Source organism: Callithrix jacchus, chromosome 12, assembly GCF_049354715.1.
Source record: "Callithrix jacchus isolate 240 chromosome 12, calJac240_pri, whole genome shotgun sequence".
NCBI lineage: Eukaryota > Metazoa > Chordata > Mammalia > Primates > Cebidae > Callithrix > Callithrix jacchus.
Genome location: NC_133513.1, coordinates 45,440,669 through 45,461,069, shown reverse-complemented (window position 1 = coordinate 45,461,069; position 20,401 = coordinate 45,440,669). Strand labels below are relative to the sequence as shown.

The 20,401-nt window shown below is 44.3% G+C and overlaps 1 long non-coding RNA gene across 6 annotated transcripts in view; it reads left to right on the top strand.

The window, feature by feature from the left end:
- The first annotated feature begins 5,731 nt into the window (after window positions 1-5,731).
- LOC128929284 (uncharacterized) overlaps window positions 5,732-20,401 on the top strand; it is a 272,915-nt gene continuing 258,245 nt past the window's right edge. For 4 of the 6 annotated variants that reach the window (XR_013524379.1, XR_013524381.1, XR_013524380.1 and 1 more), the window contains exon 1: window positions 5,732-6,121. This is a non-coding gene — a long non-coding RNA (uncharacterized LOC128929284). The remainder of the gene's footprint in view (window positions 6,122-20,401) is intronic. The other 2 variants (XR_013524384.1, XR_013524382.1) reach the window with 1 other exon arrangement.

Genomic DNA, 20,401 nt, shown 5'->3' with positions numbered 1-20,401 from the left:
AACCAAGGCCCTGTTGTGCATTCAGCAGTGTTGCTTCTAGGAGCAGAGAGCATGGTTTAGCTAAATATAACTGAGAAGACAACCAATAGAGGAATGGGAACGAAGATGTGTGTATGTTGACTCAGTCACATAACGAAGCTCAGGGAGAGACAAAGGGAAAATAGCAAAAGCCCGAATGTTGTGTAGGATGCAGAAGAGGCAGGAGGGAGGTGATTTCTTCTTGTCTAAAGCTGCTTGGTGTTCTAAGCAGGTTAAGATAAAAGACCCTGCACTTGTGGAGCTTCTATTCTCATTAGGAATTCAAGATATCAAACCTGATTCCACTTGCCAGAATTGTCTGAGTCCCATCTCTGTTCCAGCCAAGAGTCCCAAGGAGCTTGAAGGTGAATTTGATATAACTCAGCTTCTCTATGCTGTCTATGCCCCATGGCAGATCCCCAATGATGGAGAGTTCACTGCATCATGAAGCAGCTCATTAGTCACAACTCAGGTAGCCAGGGGACCCTGAAGGCATCCTGAGCCCTCAACGGCACAGGCCCATTCAGGGAGAAAGAGGCTGGGACAATAATGCAGGGTTCAAACACAACAAGCAGAGATGGAATGAACTGCTGGGGGAACACGGGAACTAGTGGCTGAGTCCTCTTCTGCAGGGCAAGGCAGCTTCCACTGGGCTGGGGAATGGCTGTGAAACAGCAGAACCATGTGGGGCAGACAGGTTTTCCCATTGCATACTCTCCATTCTCATTAGCCTTGGATTGTAGTCCCTGTGGGATAGTAAGAGAGTGTCTTCGCTGCAACCAAGGAAGAAGCTGGAGCTGAATACACCACCCTAGAGAAGAAAGGTCTTGCTAAAATATCTACACTGCTCAAGACAGCCTTGGAGAGCAATTCTGAAAAACAGAGAGAAGAGAGAAGCCAAAAATGTGAAGTACAAGCTTGCCAGTTTCCAGAAGTTTATTCATTTTAGCTGATCTGTGTTTATTGAGCACACATTATAAACATGGTCTTTGGATGGGTGAATGGGATCTCAGGGTTAGGACCCATCAATGTGTGAAAGTTAAGTACTTACAACAGGAATGGGTTGGAGGTGCCACCTTAGCAGGACAAACCATTGCAACTGTGGTTGGAGGTTATTCTAATCTGGAGTGGGAGTGAGAATGATGGGCAGGACCCACATAGGGAGAGGGTAGAAGAGACCTTTCAGAGGTAGAAATGAAACCAACGAAGGCTCAGTCATAGAACTTGACAAAGAATTTCTGAGAGATTGAAAGACCCTTCTGGGCATAGTGGATGCAGAAGAGAGAGGAGGTAGACAGGACAGTTGGGGCTAAATGGGGAAGGAATTTGCATGCTGCGTGAAGGAGTCTGCATCTCATGTTTAGCCGCAGCATCAGTTTCCTTTTATCGACTCTGTTGGAGGCAGTTTCCCGCTCCATAAGTCCTGATGAGCGGCCTTCATGTGCCCTTGTGTCTCAGACTTGAATCCTATTCCTCTAACACCATCTTTTCTACAAGCTGATGGCTTTCACACCCTGGGTTCTTCCTCAAAGGCAGGGGAGTGCAGTGGGCAGATGTGCAGGTTGGGAACCTGGCTGAACTGGGCTGTAGTCCTGTCCCTGCTCCTTTTTAGCTTCATGACCACAAGCAAGGACGTCACTGCTCCAGCCTCAGGGATCTCATCTTTAAAATGGGGAAATCAGCATCCGCATGACATGTCTGGTCAGTGATGGTGTGTGTGTGAGTGTGCCAGGGAAACTGAAGCACCTCCCCATATTCTCTGTGCCTCTGGGTTCCTGTGGTGCTACTCGCTGAGAAATTAAAGAACTAACTGACCTTGAACTCTGCATTCATGTCTTTTTAGTTTTTTTCTGCTATGTTGGCAAGGTGCTCAATAATAAGAAGCTAAGACAGGGAAGTCATCTGGAAACTTCGAATTCACAGAGAGAAAATAATACAAATATCTAAGTGCCATGTATGCAATATAAATTCATAAGGTATATTGCCCATTTTAGAAATATATCGCCATACCATATATTCTAAATGTCACATAATGGGCTCAGTTTTCTGATATCTCAAATATATCTTCCAGGCTGTCAAGTATATTTTAGAAATGAGTATCTTTTTAATGGCCCATCGTGGGTAACCTCAGCAGAAAAGGAGAAAATTCATTATTTCTCCTGGTGCTAAGTGAGTTTTACATTCAGAGGTGATCAGGGAGAGTGAAAAAGGAGACAGTTCTTTTTGGTTTGTGGCTTAGGAGGGGTTAGGGAGGTAAGATGCATTCACAGGGCACTGTATAAATGGCCTGGAAGGGAGATGAAAACTATGCTAAATAATGGGAGGAGGAGGGGTGTGGGAGCCTCCGCTGAGCCAGATGAATAGCGTGGGCAGTGGAATACTGGCCAGCATAAGCTCGAGACACTGTTTAACTTTCTGGCTCCATGGCACTTTCCAGAAGAGAAAGGGAAGGATTTGTTGCCAATGATGTAGGGGTGGGAAGGGAGAACCAAGGGGAGGGAGTGAAACTATATTGGGTACCAACTGCAGAGCAGATACTTCTTATAGGTTATCTTAATTAATCCTCCTCAGATCCTTGGAGGGTAGCATTTTTGTCTCTATTTTGCTGACAAAGGAGCAGATTCAGAGCTAAGTAACACGCTAAAAGTCATACTGCTTGGGCCTAGAGCCCAGATGCATGTGACTCCAAGTGCAGCCCCATGAGTAGAGGATGTGAGGTTGGGCCCTTTGCTTTTGCTGAGGGCTGGCCTGCTGGCGAGGCTGCCCTGCATTTTCTCTTGGAGATGGTGGTTGAAGGATCTTCAAGTGCTCCAGCACCTGCCCATTGTTATCATCAGCATCTGCAGCAGCGGGAGGAGGTCAGCCATGGCATGTTTTCCTAAATGCATCCAGAAGGAAATGCAAAGACCCATCCCTGGGTTTTCTTCTCTTTGGCAAACTCTATTCCCTACCTGAATACCAAGAGCTGTCAGCCTGAAGACTAGGTGGGATGCAGAAGACAGTCAACCAGGACCAAGGCATTGCCGAGGCAATTCTGCTAGAGCAGGAAGCTTCCACTCAACCTCATTGCAAATGGATGGTGGGATACCCTTCCTGGCAAGAGGCTGAGCAGCTTTGTTAACCTGGGAGGAAGGGCCCACTGAGGCATTAAAGACTCTCCAGGCCTATGAGCTTAATGAAGAGACTGACAGTGCTGGCTGACAGGGCTCCAGAGGCCTGCCCTCATGGGAAAGACTGAAGACTCTGAGAAGGGTCATCAGTTAAGTAAGATCAGATGATGGGTGGGAGTTGAAGCGCAGAGGGAGGGAGAAGGAAGGGACAGAGTAGGCAAAGGGGAGTGGTCAGGAGGAATTCTGAAGCTGTCCTGTTGAAGCTCCTGTTATTTTTATGACTCACAGAAGGCTTCTACTCTGGGAGATTGGGGCTTATTTACATGAAGGAGGAAGGAAAGGACATGGCGGGCCTTGTCCTGGCTAAGCTGGGCCACTGAGGTCCCCACCTGCTCAAGGTCTGATGCCCCACGGTGGCTCCTCAGAGGGGGAGATCTGCATCTCATGGATCTGTTTTCTCAGAGGATTTCCAGCCCTGAAGCCCACTCTTCTCCATGCCTTTGCCACAAAGCGCTGCCTCCATCTGGAGAAAATCCAGAGCCAGGTAGGACAAAGGACTCATCATGCCTTGGGCTCATTTCTGGATATTGTTTGCTGTGGTTCCAGCCTTGTTCTCAGTCTGAGACTTACCCAGGACTCAGGTCAGGTGAGTGGATCTTACCTTTTGCTGAGGCTCTCCCATCCTTTTTGTGAAAAGGGTCCCTGCTCAGGACACCTGCTTCTCAGGCCTGGGGCTCTGATCCCAAACCCTTTCTCCTCTACTGGGGCTGGTGCTGAGCTCCAGAAGCCTTTGAGAAATCCCTTTCCCAACCCCACTGGACAGCCCTGCCCTCTAGCTCCTCCTTCAGGTCAGATCTGTAGCTTGAGGGTTCATGTTTACTGGTCAGCAGGAGCCTGACATGCTGATTGTGAACACTGAGTTTCATTCAGAATGGGCCCTGCCCATGCTGCAGGCAGAAACTGCATAAACACTCTTGCTCTGCACCAATTCGTTTGCTGCTGACTTGCTGAGCTTGGCTGTGTCTTGGGATATGATGCCATTCACCTGCCCTGAATGACAGGATGAAACTCTGACTATAATGACTGTAATAATAGATATTCATTGAGTTCTCCTGAGTTTCCTGTGGCCTTTTCTAAATACGTTCAGTCATCTAACTTCTTGCAGCCTCCAGGCACGAATGCTCCTCATTTTAGAGATGAGAACACTGGCTATGGTCATCCAGCTGAGATCTGGTAGAGGCAGGGTTCAAACCCTGGCAGTCTCACTCCCAGGCCAGGACTTTTGTCTGCTCCATTTCCCTGCACATAAATCCTGCACAAATGCAGTTTGGGCCATGGGATAGGAGAGCATCAAGCATTCTTGGAGCTTAGGGACTCTGATCCAGAGCAGCCTTTCAAAAGCAAAGAGGGGTGCAATATAGAACACAAACTTTGGAGTGAGACAAACGCTTTGAAATCATCAGCCTTGTGGCTCTGGAAGAGCTGTTATACTTTGAACCTCAGTTCGCCCATCTATAAAATGGGCTTAATAACTGCTACTTTGCAGGGTTTTGTGTGAAATAACAAACACTGAACATGGTACCTCAAATGTTGATCATGAAAGCTCAATGGCTGAAAGCTCTTAATATTGAGATGCGCAGGAAGCTACAGCCTTTATAGCAAGTTGTTCTGGGCTACTTTTGCTTCTGCTGGAGGCAACTCTGGACAAATGCCATGGAAATATCTCTCCTTGCTAATAATTACCCAAATGCTGTGACAGAGGAGCCAGGAAAGCATCATTACAGAGAGCCTCTTCTGTACATCCCCTTGGAAAAACTCTAGCTTTTGGCAGCAGCTTCTGCAGGTCCCCAGACAGCAGGACAACAAGCCAAGCGTTGAGTGGTAAGGAGGAGGTAGGCACAGGCCTGTTCCAAAGGGGCTTCCCAGACAATGGGAGACAGCGCCGTACAGTGTGGGTTGTTATTTGAGAGGCCTCATCAACAAATGCCCTGAAAATGATTTTCATTAAATAAAAAAAAGAGGCTGGGTGCGGTGGCTCACCCCTGTAATCCCAGTACTTTGGGAGGCTGAGGCAGGTGGATCATGAGGTCAAGAGATCGAGACCATCCTGGCCACATGGTGAAATCCTGCCTTAACTAAAAATATGAAAGATTAGCTGGGTGTGGTGGCAGGCATCTGTAGTCCCAGCTACTGGGAAGGCTGAGGCAGGAGAATCGCTTGAACATGGGAGACAGAGGTTGCAGTGAGCCGAGATCATGCCTCTGTACTCCAGCCTGGCAATAGAGCAAGACACTGTCTCAAAGAAAAAAAAAAAAAAAAAAAAAAAGGAAAAAAACTATTCCAGTGAACTGTCTGCAAACTGGAAAGCCGCAGAGTTCAGTACAAAACAAAGGTGGATTCCAAGTGAACAAAGACACGGTTCGTCTTTTAGAAAGTTCCCACCCAGGTTCCCATTCTGGTGTGCTTATGCAAATGAGGGATGTAAATTTGGTGAGTTCTGATTGGTTGAGGCCTGTTGATTTCTGATTGGTCATAGTCTTGGTTGATTCAGGCATCATAAACAGGAACAGATAGCTATGAAAGTCTCAAAGTTAACCAAGCCCAGAGCTTTTACCCTGAATGCAGAGTACATGTGTGACCTCTAGGAAGCAAATGGCTTCTTGGCTCTATTTTTGAATTTAGGTCCCATTAGCCACTCAGAATCCATCTTGAAGGACGGATTATTTTAGGATTCACGATCTCTGGTGAGTCACCTTCTCGCATTCATGTCCTTGTGTAGAACCCTCCCAGGTGTATGACTTCGCTTTGGCCATTGGGACACCAACCTATGTGATGTAAGCAGAGGCTCAATCGATATGTGTGCACCACGGCGAGCCCTCCCACTGCCTAGCATGTGATGAGGCCAAGGCAGCCATGCAGAGAGATCACCTGGAGAAGAACTGAGATGTCCCCCAGCCCCACCACAACTGCCAGACACGTGAATGAGGCATCAGGTACAAACCAGCCCCCAGCTTACTTTCCATGACCACAAACACCTAGAGCTCTCTTCTCTAAAATTAGAGAAGTACCAGGGTTTCCCTCACAGGCTTCCCCAGGGACCTGGCTGTTGGACATGCTTTCTCACCTTCTCATCTCCTGAAGATGGGAATAAATTGAATCTGCAATGGCTTTCGTGGGGCCTCCCTGCCATGGCTTGTCTGTCTGCACACAGCAAAGGGTAGGTTGACTCTGTGCAGTAATTTGCTATGTGGACCAGGCAATGTGCTACACTTCCAGTGTGCCATCCGGACAGCAGTCCCATACAACCTCTGCTTTTCCTGAACTTCAGGCTTCCTTGTATGCAGGAGTCACACCTGCCCAGTCATTCCTGCTTCCATACACGAAGTCAGTTGTGTTTATTTGCATACGCTTTTACATAGACACTCACCAGGCTCTGCCTAGCTTTGTGGCAGCTCATTTTCTGTGTGTATCAAAGACAGTGCTTTCACTGGAAATGAGGTTCTCCATTCATTCCTGGGACTCTAGAGGCAGGCTCGTTAAGAATGCATAGCCAGCCTGATCTTCTGCTCTGTGGATGGTGTTAAATACTCACACACCACAGCTCTGCCAAGGAGCAAGGATAAATATGGCAGGCATGAAATGGGTCTAAATTGCTCTTGATGGCTCTATTCAATAATGTTGGTCTTTTCCTAACAGTGCTATATAACAATAGTCATTTTCAAAATGGGGTACTGCAGTTGTTTTTAAGGAAGAATTGACAATTTTGACCTACAGAGTAGTAATTTGCAAAATGCTCTTTCTTTGAGCCATTCACTGGGAAATGCGGGAAGCCCAGAAGTACAGAACTTGAGGTAAAAACGGCTGTAACTAATGATAGCCTAAGTGCAGAGAGAGCTCACAGGCTAGTGATGTTCTGGAGTCGGAACTGAGGCCAGGGAGAGGCAGAAGCGAGCGTTTCATTATAGACAATTGGGCTCAGAAGACCCTGAATAAACCTTATTTCACTTCACTTTGCAGGCACATTTTACATTGTCGGCTTGGCATTTCACAGCCCCTAAATGGGATTCAATCCAGGGAAGTAACTGCATTAGACAAAGGGACAGTGGTTTCTAAAACCACTTATAATAGGTACCTGTTAAATGCTCTGAATCCTCCAGAACATGTGCTGAGCACTTAGATTCTTTCTTACTTTTTTTTTTTTTTTTTTTTTTTTGAGATGGAGTCCCACTCAATTGCCCAGGCTGGAGTGCAGTGTTACGATCTTGGCTCACTGCAACCTCAACCTCCTGGGTTCAAGCGATTCTCCTATCTCAGCCTCCTGAATAGCTGGGATTATAGGTGCTTGCCACCACACCTGGCTAATTTTTGTATTTTTAGTAGAGATGGGGTTTCGCAATGTTGGCCAGGCTGGTCTCGAACTCCTGACCTCAAGTGCTCTCCTAGGCCTCCCAAAGTGCTGGAATTACAGGCGTGAGTCATGGTGCCCAGGCACACTTAGATTCTTTATGCAAATTCATAGGAGATAGTCCAAGGAACTCTGCTTGATTTTGACTGCCCTTGGAAATTACAGCTACAAATATGTTCTTTCCTCTCTCCTGCTTGTTTATATGGGTCCCCAAGTTGTGTATATTTTATGTATACTCATCTCAGGCACTTTTACCTTATTTATTTATTTATTTACTCCCTGAGTGGGATATTCATTTCTGAGTTTTCCATGTTTCTCTACCCTTGCATACCAAGGTGTGAAGTAGACAGGAGATTCTGGCTTAATTAGTGGATGTGGCAGGTAGGTGAGAGAGTTCATTCCAGGGCCTAAAGCAGAAGTGGCTTTGAAGACATTGACTTCTCTGGCCTTGAATTTTCTGTAGCCTGAAGCCATGAAGAAATGTTGTTAAAGACCCTTCAGGGTAACAAGGGGAGGGAGGAAGTGTTTTCTGGAGTCTGAGAAATGAGATCAGAGATCAGTAGGTAAGGACTGGAATGACAGGGTTAGTGAGAGTAGGAATGCCCATAGTCTGGTGGCAGCTCTGGAGAGAGAGCAAGACCTCAAAGGAAATTGTTGCTTTGTATGACCAGGAGAAATGGCAGACAATTTCCATTACCCTTGGAATTCCCAGGCTTAGCCAAAACTCCCACACCCTGTCATGTACCATGGAAGGAAGTATTGCTGGATCCCAGGGACCTATTTTTTGGCATGAAACCATGAAGATGTCAGTAGCAACCATGATGGGAGCTGGAGGTTTCCCTGCTATTTTAGAGACATCATTTATGTGTCCATTTATTATAAATTTGAGAGGGAAGGAGACTCCAGTAACCAATGAGATTGAATTTGTTGTCAATAACTATTTTCTTACTTTTTCAAAAGCATATTTAAATGGATGTGAAGGCCAATTAACAGAAATATGGAATAGCAAGCTGGGTGAGGAAAGGTATTTAAACCACCAAAAGATAAAGGCCTCCAGGAGGAGATCAGCTGAGTAGGGTTTCTGGTTCATCCTTTGGCTTCTATATCTTTGAGGTTTTGTAAAAGGACCTTCTGGGGAAGTCAGTGGGAAAGGCCACACAGGAGGCTCCAGCCCCTGCAGGAGCACATGGTAAAGGTGCAGGGCGTTCTCAGGAATGTGGTCAGGAGAACTGGACTGTTCTCAATGTTCAGCTTTTAAATTCCCCATGGCTAGTGATGGGCTTTCTGGGTAAGGACAAAGCAGAACACTTCAGTGGGGGTGAAATTAAAATTCTTTTAAAAAAATTTATTTATTATACTTTAAGTTCTGGGGTACATGTACAGATCGTGCAGGTTTGTTACATAGGTATACATGTACCATAGTGGTGGTTTGCTGCTTCCATTGTTCCATCATTTATGTTAGGTATTTCTCCTAATGCTATCCCTCCGCAATCCCCCCACCCACTGACATTCCTTCCTTACCCCGCCACCCGCCACGCCCCAGTGTGTGATCTTCCCCTCCCTGTGTCCATGTGTTCTCACTGTTCAATACCCACTTATGAGTGAGAACATGAGGTGTTTGGTTTTCTGTGTTTGTGTCAGTTTGCTGACAATGATGGTTTCCAGTTTCATCCATGTCCCTACAAAGGACATAAATTAATCACCATTCCATGGTGTATATGTGCCATATTAACGTTCTAATGAGAGAACTCCATCATCTCATGATTCTGTCAAGTAAAATAAGAATAAGAATCTGGGCTAAGTTCAGCCAAACATTATCAGTTAAAAATATTTAAGAATCAACAGCAACAGAAGACATGTTGGTACTGTAAGCTCTCCATGTGTCTTCCTTTTGATTCCCCATGTTTCTGTGTGCTGACAGCTCTGTGCAGGGCATGGTGACAGCCCTGAACATCAGTCAGGATGGGCTAAGTTACTGTGGTAACAGTAACATCATATCTCAGTGCCTTAAAACAATAACATTTGTTTCTCTCTCACATCACATCCTCACTGCACATGGACTGGAGGCTCTGCTTTGTGTCAGCCTCACTCAGGCAGGGAAGGAGGTTTCTTCTTCATATTTCCCTGGAAAGTGGACCACTGTTCTGCTTTCTAAGCTTCAGAGAGCTCCAAGCTTTGTAGAGCCTTCCTTGAAACTGTCTGTGTTTCACTCTGGTAGCTGTGACCAGCCAGGGCTGGCAGGATTCCCTGAGTTTGAATCTGCTACCATGTGGGTCCCAGTTGTTGGAAATGCATACCTTGAAATTTTCTAAGTCCGCATGCAGTACCTAGGACTGGCAGGGCCAGAACTGGCAGAGCTACCTTGGTGGTGTACTCTGGGGACACCTCTGAGATGAATGTTGGTCCCAGTCTATGTTACTTTTGTGAGAGTACTTGTTGACCATCTATCAAGTTTATGGGGTCAACCAGATGCCCTGAGGACCATCTCACCTCAACCTTGCACCTATGGGGTCATGCTGAACTCAGCAGCCAGACCCAGGTTCCAGGAGAGAGGTCTGGAAAGTGGACCACTCCAGCTGCTCGTTTTATGGGCACTGGGGTACCAGAATGGTATGAAAATGCTGATTTGGGGTGACTCTCACTCATGTTATATACAGGATGAATTCAGGGATCTGGACTGCTTACTGCCTACTGCTGATTCTTGCATTTGACCTGTGTGTAGGGGTCCATATACATCATGGACGTTCGAACCACAGCTGCCTCTGGTCTGCAACACTCAGTGAGAGCAGGAGCAGTGGTGGGGTTCTTTATGCTGTACACTTCCTCATCACTGGCTACCAGGTGGTCACCCTGTCCGCTCTGCAGCCTCTCTGACAAGCGTTTGGTGGTTCCTGGGATTTTGTATTTTTCTCATCTGTTCTTTGTTCTTCTTTTTTCTGCCTTATTTCCGTTGAGTATATTTTATGATTCCATTTTTTTCTTTGTTATCTTATTAGCTGTATCTGTTTCTTGTAGCATTTTGGTGATTACTTTAGAATTAATTTATAGTACACATCTATAACCCATCACATTCTACCTCCAAGTAGAATATTATATCACTTCATGGATAGTATAAGAACCTTACGACCCTGTAGTACTTTCATTTTTCCCCTCCTGGCCTTTGCACTTTTGTTGTTAAACATTTTACTTCTACATATGTTAAAACCACCTACTACGTTGTTATTATTATTGAGACGAGTCTCGCTCTTGTCACCCAGGCTGGAGTACAGTGGCGTACTTTTTACTTTAAATAACCAGTAATCTTTCAGGTAGATTTAAATCATAAGAATTTCTTTCCACATGGTTGCTATTTCAGGGTTCTTTGGTCCCTTGTGTACATTCAGATTTCTATCTAGAATAATTTTTCTTCCATGTGAAAAATATTCTTTCACATTTATTATAGTGCAGTTCTGCTGGCAATGGATTCTTTCAGCATTCGTGTGTTTAACATGTTTTTATTTTGATTTTATTTTTGAGGGCCATTTTCACTGGTTATGGAATTCAAGGCTGACTTGTTTTTGTTTTCCTTTCAGAACTGTAAAGCTATTGCCGGCCAGGTGTGGTGGTTCACATCCATAATCCCAGCACTTTGGGAGGCTGAGGCGGGTGAATCACCTGACGTTAGGAGTTTAAGACAAGCCTGGCCAACATGGTGAAACCCCGTCTCTACTAAAATTATAAAAAAATAGCCTGGTGTGGTGCTGTGTGTCTGTAATCCCAGCTACTCGGGAGGCTGAGGCAGAAGAATTGCTTGAACCTGGGAGACAGAGGTTTCAGTAGGCCGAGATAGTGCCATTGCATTTCAGCCTGGGCAACAAGAGTGGAGCTCATCTCAATAATAATAATAATAATAAAGTAAAATAAATCTGTTGCTCCATTGTTTGCTGGGTTCCATGTTTCTTCTGACTTAAAAATCCACTGCCACCTTGTGTTTGTTTCTGTTTGTGTGCACGTCTTTATTTCTCTGTACTTTTAAGATCTCGTCTTTATTGCTGGTTTTTAATGGTAGTGTGCTACGGTGTAGTTTTCTTGTCCTTGGAGTTCTTTGAGCTTCTTGGATCTGTGGATTGCTAGTTCCATCAATTTGGAAATTTTTGATTTTTATTTCTTCTATTATATATTTTTGTCTACAATTCTTTCTCCTTTTCTTTGGGGACTCTAATTACATGAGTATTATTCTACGTGAAACTGGCACACAGATTATTAACATGCTATCCGTTTTCTCAGTATTTGTTCCCTTTGGGTTTCATTTTGGACATTGTCTACTGATGCATCTTAAAATCACTCACCCTTCGTGTCTCACACCTCTACCCCTAGAACTTAATCTACTGTTATGTCCATTTAATTGATTTTTCAACCCAGTCATTTTAGTGTTCATCTGTAGAATTTTTATTTGGCTTTTTTGTACTTCTGTATTTCTACTTAACATACCAAATCTTTCCTCTGTTGCACTGAATGTTTGAAATACAATCACAATACCCATTTTAATGTCATTGACTGCTAGTTCTATCATCTTCATCATTTTTAGTTATATTTTAGTTGACTTTTCTGTTCATTTTGGGTTCTTTTTCTGCTTCTTTAAATGCTTGCTAATTTTTGATTGGATGTCAGGAATTGTATATTTTAACTGTGGAAACCAGGAATTTTTGTGTACCTATAAATGTCCCAAGCTTTTTCAGGGATGCAGTTAAATTACTTGGAAGTATTTGATTCTTCTGGTTCTTGCTTTTAATGTTTGTTAGGTAGGACCAGACAGATTGGGACTTATTCCAGGACTAATTGTCTCCACTGCTGAGGTAAAATTCTTCTGTGTGTGCTACTAATGTCTTGTGAATTACAAGCTTAACCTTCTCACCCTGATGGGGTGCATCCTCCAGTGGTTTACTAAGAAGGGAAGGTATTTGTGAACTTATATATCCTAAAACAACTTTTATCCCACCCTTATATTTGGCTGATAGTTTTTATGAGCATAAGCTCTACCATGAATTGGAAAAAATTTCTTTCAAGATCTGAAGGTATTATCTTATTGCTTCTAGCTTCTGGTGCTGCTTGTAAAAATTCCAAACTCATCTGCTTCCTAACCCTTTGTGTGTGACCTGCTATTTCTTCCTGTAATATTTTAATGTTTTAGAATTGTCTATTTGTTATCACTTTTCTAAAATTTCATCATGCTGAATCTAGGGATGTTTCTATCATTATCCATTCCCTGGGCATTTGATAAACACTTTCTATCTGAAATTCATGTCCTTTAGTTCTTAAAAATTTGATTGAATTCTTTTGCTCATAATTTTAATGCCATTTGTTTTTCTGGAAATCACATTGTTTGGAGATTAGATCTCATGACCTAATAATTTTATCTTTTTAAACTAAAATGATATTTTCATCTCTTTTCTAATTTCTGTGATTTAAAAAACTTATGTTCTAAACTTTCTATTACCTCATTTCCCATTTGCCCTGAGAAAACTGCACTGGCAGAAAGCTGCACTTTCTTTTATTTCTGAACGGGAAATGAATTAAGTTTTTTTGTTTCTGCTATCATGTTTTCAGTTTCTAAGAGTTCCCTTTTGTTTTCTAATCTCCTCCTCCTCCTTTTCCTTCTCTTCTTCCTCTTCCCCTTCTCCTCTTTTTCTTCTTCTTCCCTTTCTTCCTTCTTTGCCTTCTTTTTCTTCTCCTCTTTTTCCTTCTCTTTCTCCTCCTCCTCCCTCTCCTGCTCCTTCTCCTCCCCCTTCTTCTTATTTCTTCTTTTCTTCTTCCCTCCTCCTCCTTCTCTTCCTGTCTTTCTTCTCCTCTTCCTCCTTCTTCTGCTCCTCTTCCTCTTCTTCCCTCCTCCTCCTTCTCTTCTTCACCTTCTTTACTTTCTTCTCCTCCTTATCCTCCTTCTTTCTTCTTCTTATTCCGCTTCCTCTTCCCCCCTCCTCCCCCTCTTCCCCCTCCTCCCCCTCTTCCCCCTCCTCCTTCCTTCTCCTCTTTCCTCCTCCTCCTCCTTCTTCCTTTTTCCTCTTGTTCTTTTTCTTCCTCTTCCTCCTCCTGCTCCTCTTCCTCTTCCTCTTGTTCTCATGTCTTTTCTTTTTTTCTTCAAAGATGAATGCAGTGTCTTTTCCTTTTCCACCAGTTGCTCCTTTCTGTTTGCTTGCCACTTAGTTCTTTGCAATCCATGTTAGAGACTGTCTTCTTACATCTGGTAGTCCTTGGTTGTTTGTTCAGGCTTAAGAGTCAAGTGACTTAAGAGATAATCACATGCTCTGAATACTTGGATGTAGTTCTGGACTGGGAGCTTCATTGTAGAAGGATCAGCTTGAAATATTTATCTAGGAACCTCTGGGATTGATGTTATCAGTGTCTTCCTATGGACTGATTGGGTTATCCAGAAAAGGCGCTTCTAAACTTCTACAGGGAAGGTGTGGCTAGAGTTCTGGAGGCCAGGAAGAAAGAGGGTTGTCAATGTTTAGCTGCGAGTTTCCTTAAAGCATCTGTTTCCCTTGTGCTACTCTGCCCTTAAGTGTGCATGGTGTTTCCTATTCACAGACAATCTCTTTTATTCTCCCCAGATAAAAATTCTTCAGACCAGCTGAGATAGGGAAGAAGCAATTTCCCAATGGTTTGCAATGGGAGTGGGGATCTATTATTTTTTTAAGAATTTTTTTAGGTGTTAGGCATGAGTATACATATTTTATAAATCTTAACTTACAAAGAGAGAAGTGTTAACACCCCATTTCTCTGATACAAGAACTAAAGCACAGAGTGGTAAAATAACATGCCCAACGCTTGTCAGCCAGTAAAAGGCCAGCTGGAATTGGGCTCCTCAATGTGTCATCTTGACAATACTGCACAGTCAGCTCCAGATATGACAGTTACACAACTTTCAAATAAGCCTCCTTTTCTTAGCTACCTCCTCCATTCTACCCCACTTCCAGAGGTGATACCTGGTGCTGCCAACTCTGAAGCCTTTTGAGGATTCTGTATTCTTTTTTGGATTGTTTCTTGGCTCTCCCTACTGTTGACTTAGAACTGCCTAGTCAGTTACCATCCACCCATCTGCTTTCCAGACTCCAATATCAGGGGGATGTCATCTTCCCTCCTCGTCTCCCTGTCTTTTTGAGTTCACTCTTTTAAAACAAAATCTTCTTGCTGTAGTTTCAGTGGGATTGCAAGAAAGCGTGCTTTAGATGCACGTACTCAATCTGCCATCTTTACCTTCAAATCTTGGGATGGAAGTTTTCACCACCCTGGTGTGAATACAGATTTAATTTGAATCACAGGTTATGGAGAAATGAATGTTTCTTATACTCCTAAACTTGTGGATACAACTTATCCTATTTCATATGTTCTGATACATATTCTTATGTCTCTGAGGAATTTGCACGTGTCTCTCTATAATGTGGAGGTTTTGGGAATATGTGCATGTTTCCTAAGCAGAAAATGACTCCTCAACCACCTGCCCCCCCACATACACATTAATGAGCTACTTGATCTTGTGAAGAGTATTAATCTCTATAGTGTTAGCTTCCTTACTGGGAATATCCTCTTTTCCGTAAGGAAGAAGCTGGCCCATGCATCTGGCATGTTTCTGCCAGTGGCATGGTTGATTTTATGAGTCTGTGGGGTTATTTAGGATATGGTGCACCCCATGTTTGCAATTTTTCCCTCTGGTGGAGGTTTTCCATGTGTGTCCTCTTTGTTTCCTGGGCACAGGCACAGGTCATTGCCAGCTGTCAGGCTCCTTCTCATCCCACTGGTGCAAAAAACGAATGTCTTGGCAGGTCTTGTGCTGAATTCAACTTCAGTTACAGCCACTTACTGACTTCCTACTCAGTGGCAGGTGCTCTCTTAACACCTGCAGCACACAGAGATGAACTAGTCAAGTTCCTGCTGTCCTGAAGCTAGAGATCCAGCAGGGAAGACAAACACAGAGCTCAGAGTCATACTAAGAAATAGGTTCTTTGATAGCAGTGAAAATAAAATGTACTGGAAGGAATGCAGGGAATGAGTGATGAATTTTGCCTGGAGGGATGAGGGAAAGCTTCATACAAACTGTGGCACATGCATCAGTTCTCATGGGAAAGTATGAATGTTCTAGGCTACAGAAATAGTGTTTGCAAAGGGGCGATGATTTAGGAGAGTGGGAGAAGAGGGAGAGTAGGCAGTGAAGCACAGTGAACATGTGTTGCTATTTTCTGCATGTCAGGAGCATAGATAGGCATGGTGGCAAAGGGGTTATCCTGGTAGAAGAGAGAAGGTTGGCTGAGCAAAGGCTGGTTACCTGGTTGAAGCCACATTCTGGAGTTTGATTGCCTGGTTTTCAAACTTAGTTTTATCACTTACAGGCCCTGTGACCCTTGGAAAGTTGCTTACCCTTTGATATGGTTTGGCTCTGTGTCCCTGCTCCAATCTCGTGTCCATTTGTAATCCCCAGTGTTGGAGGAGGGGCCTGGTGGGAGGTGATTGGATCATGGGGGCAGATTTTCCCTTGCTGTTCTTGTGATAGTGAGTGAGCTCTCATGAGATCTGGTTGTTTAAAATTGTGTAGCACCTCCTGCTTTGCTGTCTTTCTCTAGCTCCAGCCATGTGCAAGACATGCCTCCTTCCCCTTCCTCTTCTGTCATGGTTGTCAGTTTCCTGAGGCATCCCCAGCCATGCTTCCCATACAGCCTGTGGTACCATGAGCCAATTAAACCTATTTTCTTTATCAATTACCCAGTTTCAGGAATTTCTTTATAGCAGTACAAGAATGGACTAATATACCTTTTCTTCAGTTTCCTTATTTGTAAAACAGGAGAGATTATACAAATAAACTGATTCATGCAAATAGTTTTGCACAGTATATGACACATAGGGTAAGTGCTCATTGTTGGCTTTAATTTTATATACCTGTTTATCTTTTCATCCTTCTATACAACCATCCACTTTTCTTTATGTCTTCTCTTTTGTACAAAGGATTTGGCAGAAAGAAAAAGGTATTGAAGGGCTCTCAGGGAGAGTACGATGAGTTCAATTTTAGACGTTTTGAGTTTGCTGTGTCTGTGGGATATTCAAGTGGTGATGTCAAGCAGAGATTTTGGAAATTTGATTCCAGGTGTTCAGAGTAGAGGTCAGAGTTAGAGACATAGATTTGTGAGTGACAGGTGAAGTAAATGGAGGGAATGAGATTAGAATGGGAGATGAGATTGAGAGTAAAGAAGACTAGGACATTAGTACCTTGAGGAACGTCTCCATTTCAAAGTAGAAAGCGCAAGAGAAGGGGGCCAGGCACGGTAGCTCATGCCTGTAATCCCAGCACTTTGGGAAACCGAGGTGGGTGGATCACGACGTCAAGAGATCGAGACCATCCTGGTCAACATGGTGAAACCCCGTCTCTACTAAAAATGCAAAAAATTAGCTGGGCATGGTGGCATGTGCCTGTAATCCCAGCTACTTGGGAGGCTGAGGCAGGAGAATTGCCTGAACCCGGGAGGCGGAGGTTGCGGTGAGCCGAGATCGTGCCATTGCACTCCAGCCTGGGTAACAAGAGTGAAACTCCGTCTCAAAAAAAAAAAAAAAAAAAAAAAGCACAAGAGAAGAGGGGGAAAGTGTATTACTCTACATGGGCTGCCTTAACAAAATACCAAATGCTGAGTAGCATAAACAACAAGAGTGTCTTGTCTTACAGCTCTGGAGGCTGAAAGTCCAAAAATCAAGGTCCATAGGGTCAGGTTCTATTGAGGACTCTCTTCCTGGTTGCAGATGGCCACCTTTTCACTATATAAAAGCACTACTAAATAAAAAGCACTACTGTATAAATTTCACTACTAAAAATACAAAATTAGCCGGGCGTGGTGGCACATGCCTGTAATCCCAACTACTCGGAAGGTTGAGGCAGGAGAATCACTTGAAGCTGGGAGGCAGAGGTTGCGGTGAGCCCAGATATGCCACTGCACCCAGCCAGGGCAAGTGTGAAACTCCGTCTCTCCCCACCTCCCCAAAAAAAATCCTCAGGATGGTCAATGGGGGTGGTTTCCTGGGGAGGGGACTGGGGTGGAAATTCTCCCAGGGGTGTAGATGGTCACCGATAGGATGGGCTAGATTGGGGTCACTGCAGGGGAGGAACTATGTCTTCCTGTGCTGTCAGCTCCATTTTTGAGTTCAGGAAACTGAAGTTGGTAGAATCTGAGCAATGTGATGGAGCTTCCCCCAGCTGGTTAGTGGAGAGCCAGTTTTCAAATGCGAGTTTCTGATCCCTTGTTGTGTGCAAACAAGGAGAGGGAGGGAGAATCAGAATCAAAGATAAAAAGGGAGAGGGAGAGTTCTCTGGTGTCTCTTCTCATAAGACCACTACCCTGTCTGATCAGGGCCTCACCCTTATGACCTCATGTAACACTGACTATCCCCATGAAGTTCCTATCTTCAAACACAGTCACATTGGAGGTTGGGACTTGAATTGTGTACCTTCTCCCTTAACTCATATAAGAGGAGAGGGGACCCAATTCAGCTCATAGCAGAATATGACTTAGAAAAATAGAAAGAAGAGGTAAGGGAGAATTTGAGGGACAGGAGGGAAATGAGGAAGAGAGAAGTTCTTGAAAATGCAAGGCCAACAATGTCAAATGATGCAGTAATAATAATTAAAAAAAAAAGAGCTACAATGTCACGTGTAACCATTGTGGGCAGCCCTTTACATGAGTTACTTCATAATTTCTCATGTCTTCCTGTGCTGTGAGCTTCATTTTTGAGTTCAGGAAACTGAAGTTGGTAGAAGCTGAGTAACGTGATGGAGCTTCCCCAGCTGGTTAGTGGAGAGCCAGTTTTCAAATGCGAGTTTCTGATCCCAAGGTGTCTGTTTCCACTGTGCTCAGTTGCCCTCCTGGTGGGAGGTTGATGTTGAGAAGAGGTCACAGGGTTGGAAGAGTTTTGGGATGGGTCAATGATGGTATGAGAAAAGGGTGCTGGGCTGAATTAGGCCCAGGGCCTATATTTTCTGACCCTTGCTAAGAGAAGCATAACTGACTACAAAGAGAGAGGGAGGTTAGTGGCTGGTTAGGGATGGGTCAATGGTGGTGTGAGAAAAAGAAGTGCAGGTTTCAGGGTGTGGGATGGGGAGCTGTGGAAGTGCAGCCTGGCAAATCTTAGACCATTGTGAGGAATGTAGGTGCGCTCTGACATGTTGTCTACTCATGGGAAAGATGACTCCATGATCAGATAGCTCTAGGAAGTCCAGCATTCTGTGTGTTTTGGTATCAGAACTCATGTGTACAGCATTAGCTATTTTCTGCCTTACCCTCTCTTATTGGAGCTGCATTGCTGGCCAAGAGCTCTGCATGGGTTTTGACTGCAGGCAGGGGCAACCCAACATCACCTCACCTCAAACATGCACCTGTGCTTGATGCTGCCTGCTGTCACCATGGGTCTCTTCTCTGGGCCCCCACAGGTTGTTGGATGCATTTCCTCCTGACTCCTGCATTACACAAAATCCTGCAATGTGGTGTGCACAGGAGTCAGCATCCACCCGCTGGTAGCAGCCAACTTGGCAGTGCAGCCTCATTTTCCCTCTTTGCTTCCCCTACTTTCCCCCCTTGTCCCTGTCATGCTCCTTGGGATTGTACTTCCTAACAAGGCACATAAGTCTTCCTAAATAGTGCAGAAGGCTTCTGCCTCAGGCTTATTTCTTTTGAAAATGAAGCTTATACATGCATGCCATAACAATCCTTCCTTTAGAGATTCACAGTGTATGTAAGTATAATATAGTTTCAAAGAATTCTTCCAGAAAAACCTCTGCATAATCCAGAGGGCCCCAAGCTTATTAAACTTTGAGACTCTGTGTTTTTTTTTTTTTTTTTAATATTATACTAATTCAACTCTAAGGATTTTAGCATTCTACAATCTATGGAACACAGATTGAGTTTAGCTTGTGTGCAGTCTATTTCCAAGGGCAAGGATCAGCAAATATTTCCCTACAAAGGGTCATATAGTAAATATTTTAGACTTTGCAGGCTGTATGGTCTCTATCACCACCACTCAACTCAGGCATTGTAGCCAGAAGCAGGCATAGACAGTGCAGACATGAATGGGCATGGCTCTATTTACAAAATCAGGTGGTGGGCTGAATTTGGCCCATGGGCCATAATTTGCTTACCCCTGCTAAGAGAAACATAACTATGAATACAGAGAGAGAGGGAGATTAGTGGCTGGTTGGGGAAAGATAGCAGAACTGAAATGAGGGAAAAATTCAAGGAAATTGAGAGTGGTCTCTTCTCACTGCTAAGTATCTCTCACCCTTCTTGATGTACTTCATGAATTCCTTGTTATTGTCAACATAGCAAGCATGGAAAATAACCTCTTACTTTGCCTATAATCTGTTTTGCATGAACAAGGTAGGGCAGCTGTTGAGTCACCCTTGACACCCCTGCCCTTCTACATAGATGTACAGCATTTTCAGAGTCCTTCTCAGCCCTGTGGCATCAGGAGTTGATGAAATCCTATCATTCTTGCCCGTGTCTGGCATTGATTTCATGGCCCTGCTTCCCTAAGCAGGGTGCTTGTCAGTGTAATGCATCTTGGGGAGATCTCTGGTGCTAGATCAATGGGAGAGGGGCCTGAGCAGCTCTTCCCAACCCCAGCAGGGCTTGTGCATGCTGTAAACAAGCTGTCTAGTGCAAAGTGTCAAGTGTGCTCAGCATCCGATTTCTTTTTTGAACATTTTTCTTTTCATAGTCAAGGTAACCGGAAAATATCATTAGGCTGATTCCAGCTTAGCTCTAGGAGAACTGAGAAAAGGAGGAAGGGTAGCAGGGGAGAAAATTCACAGGCAGCCAGCACCTGCTGATGCCATGCCCTTTGGTTGGCACTTCACATGCTA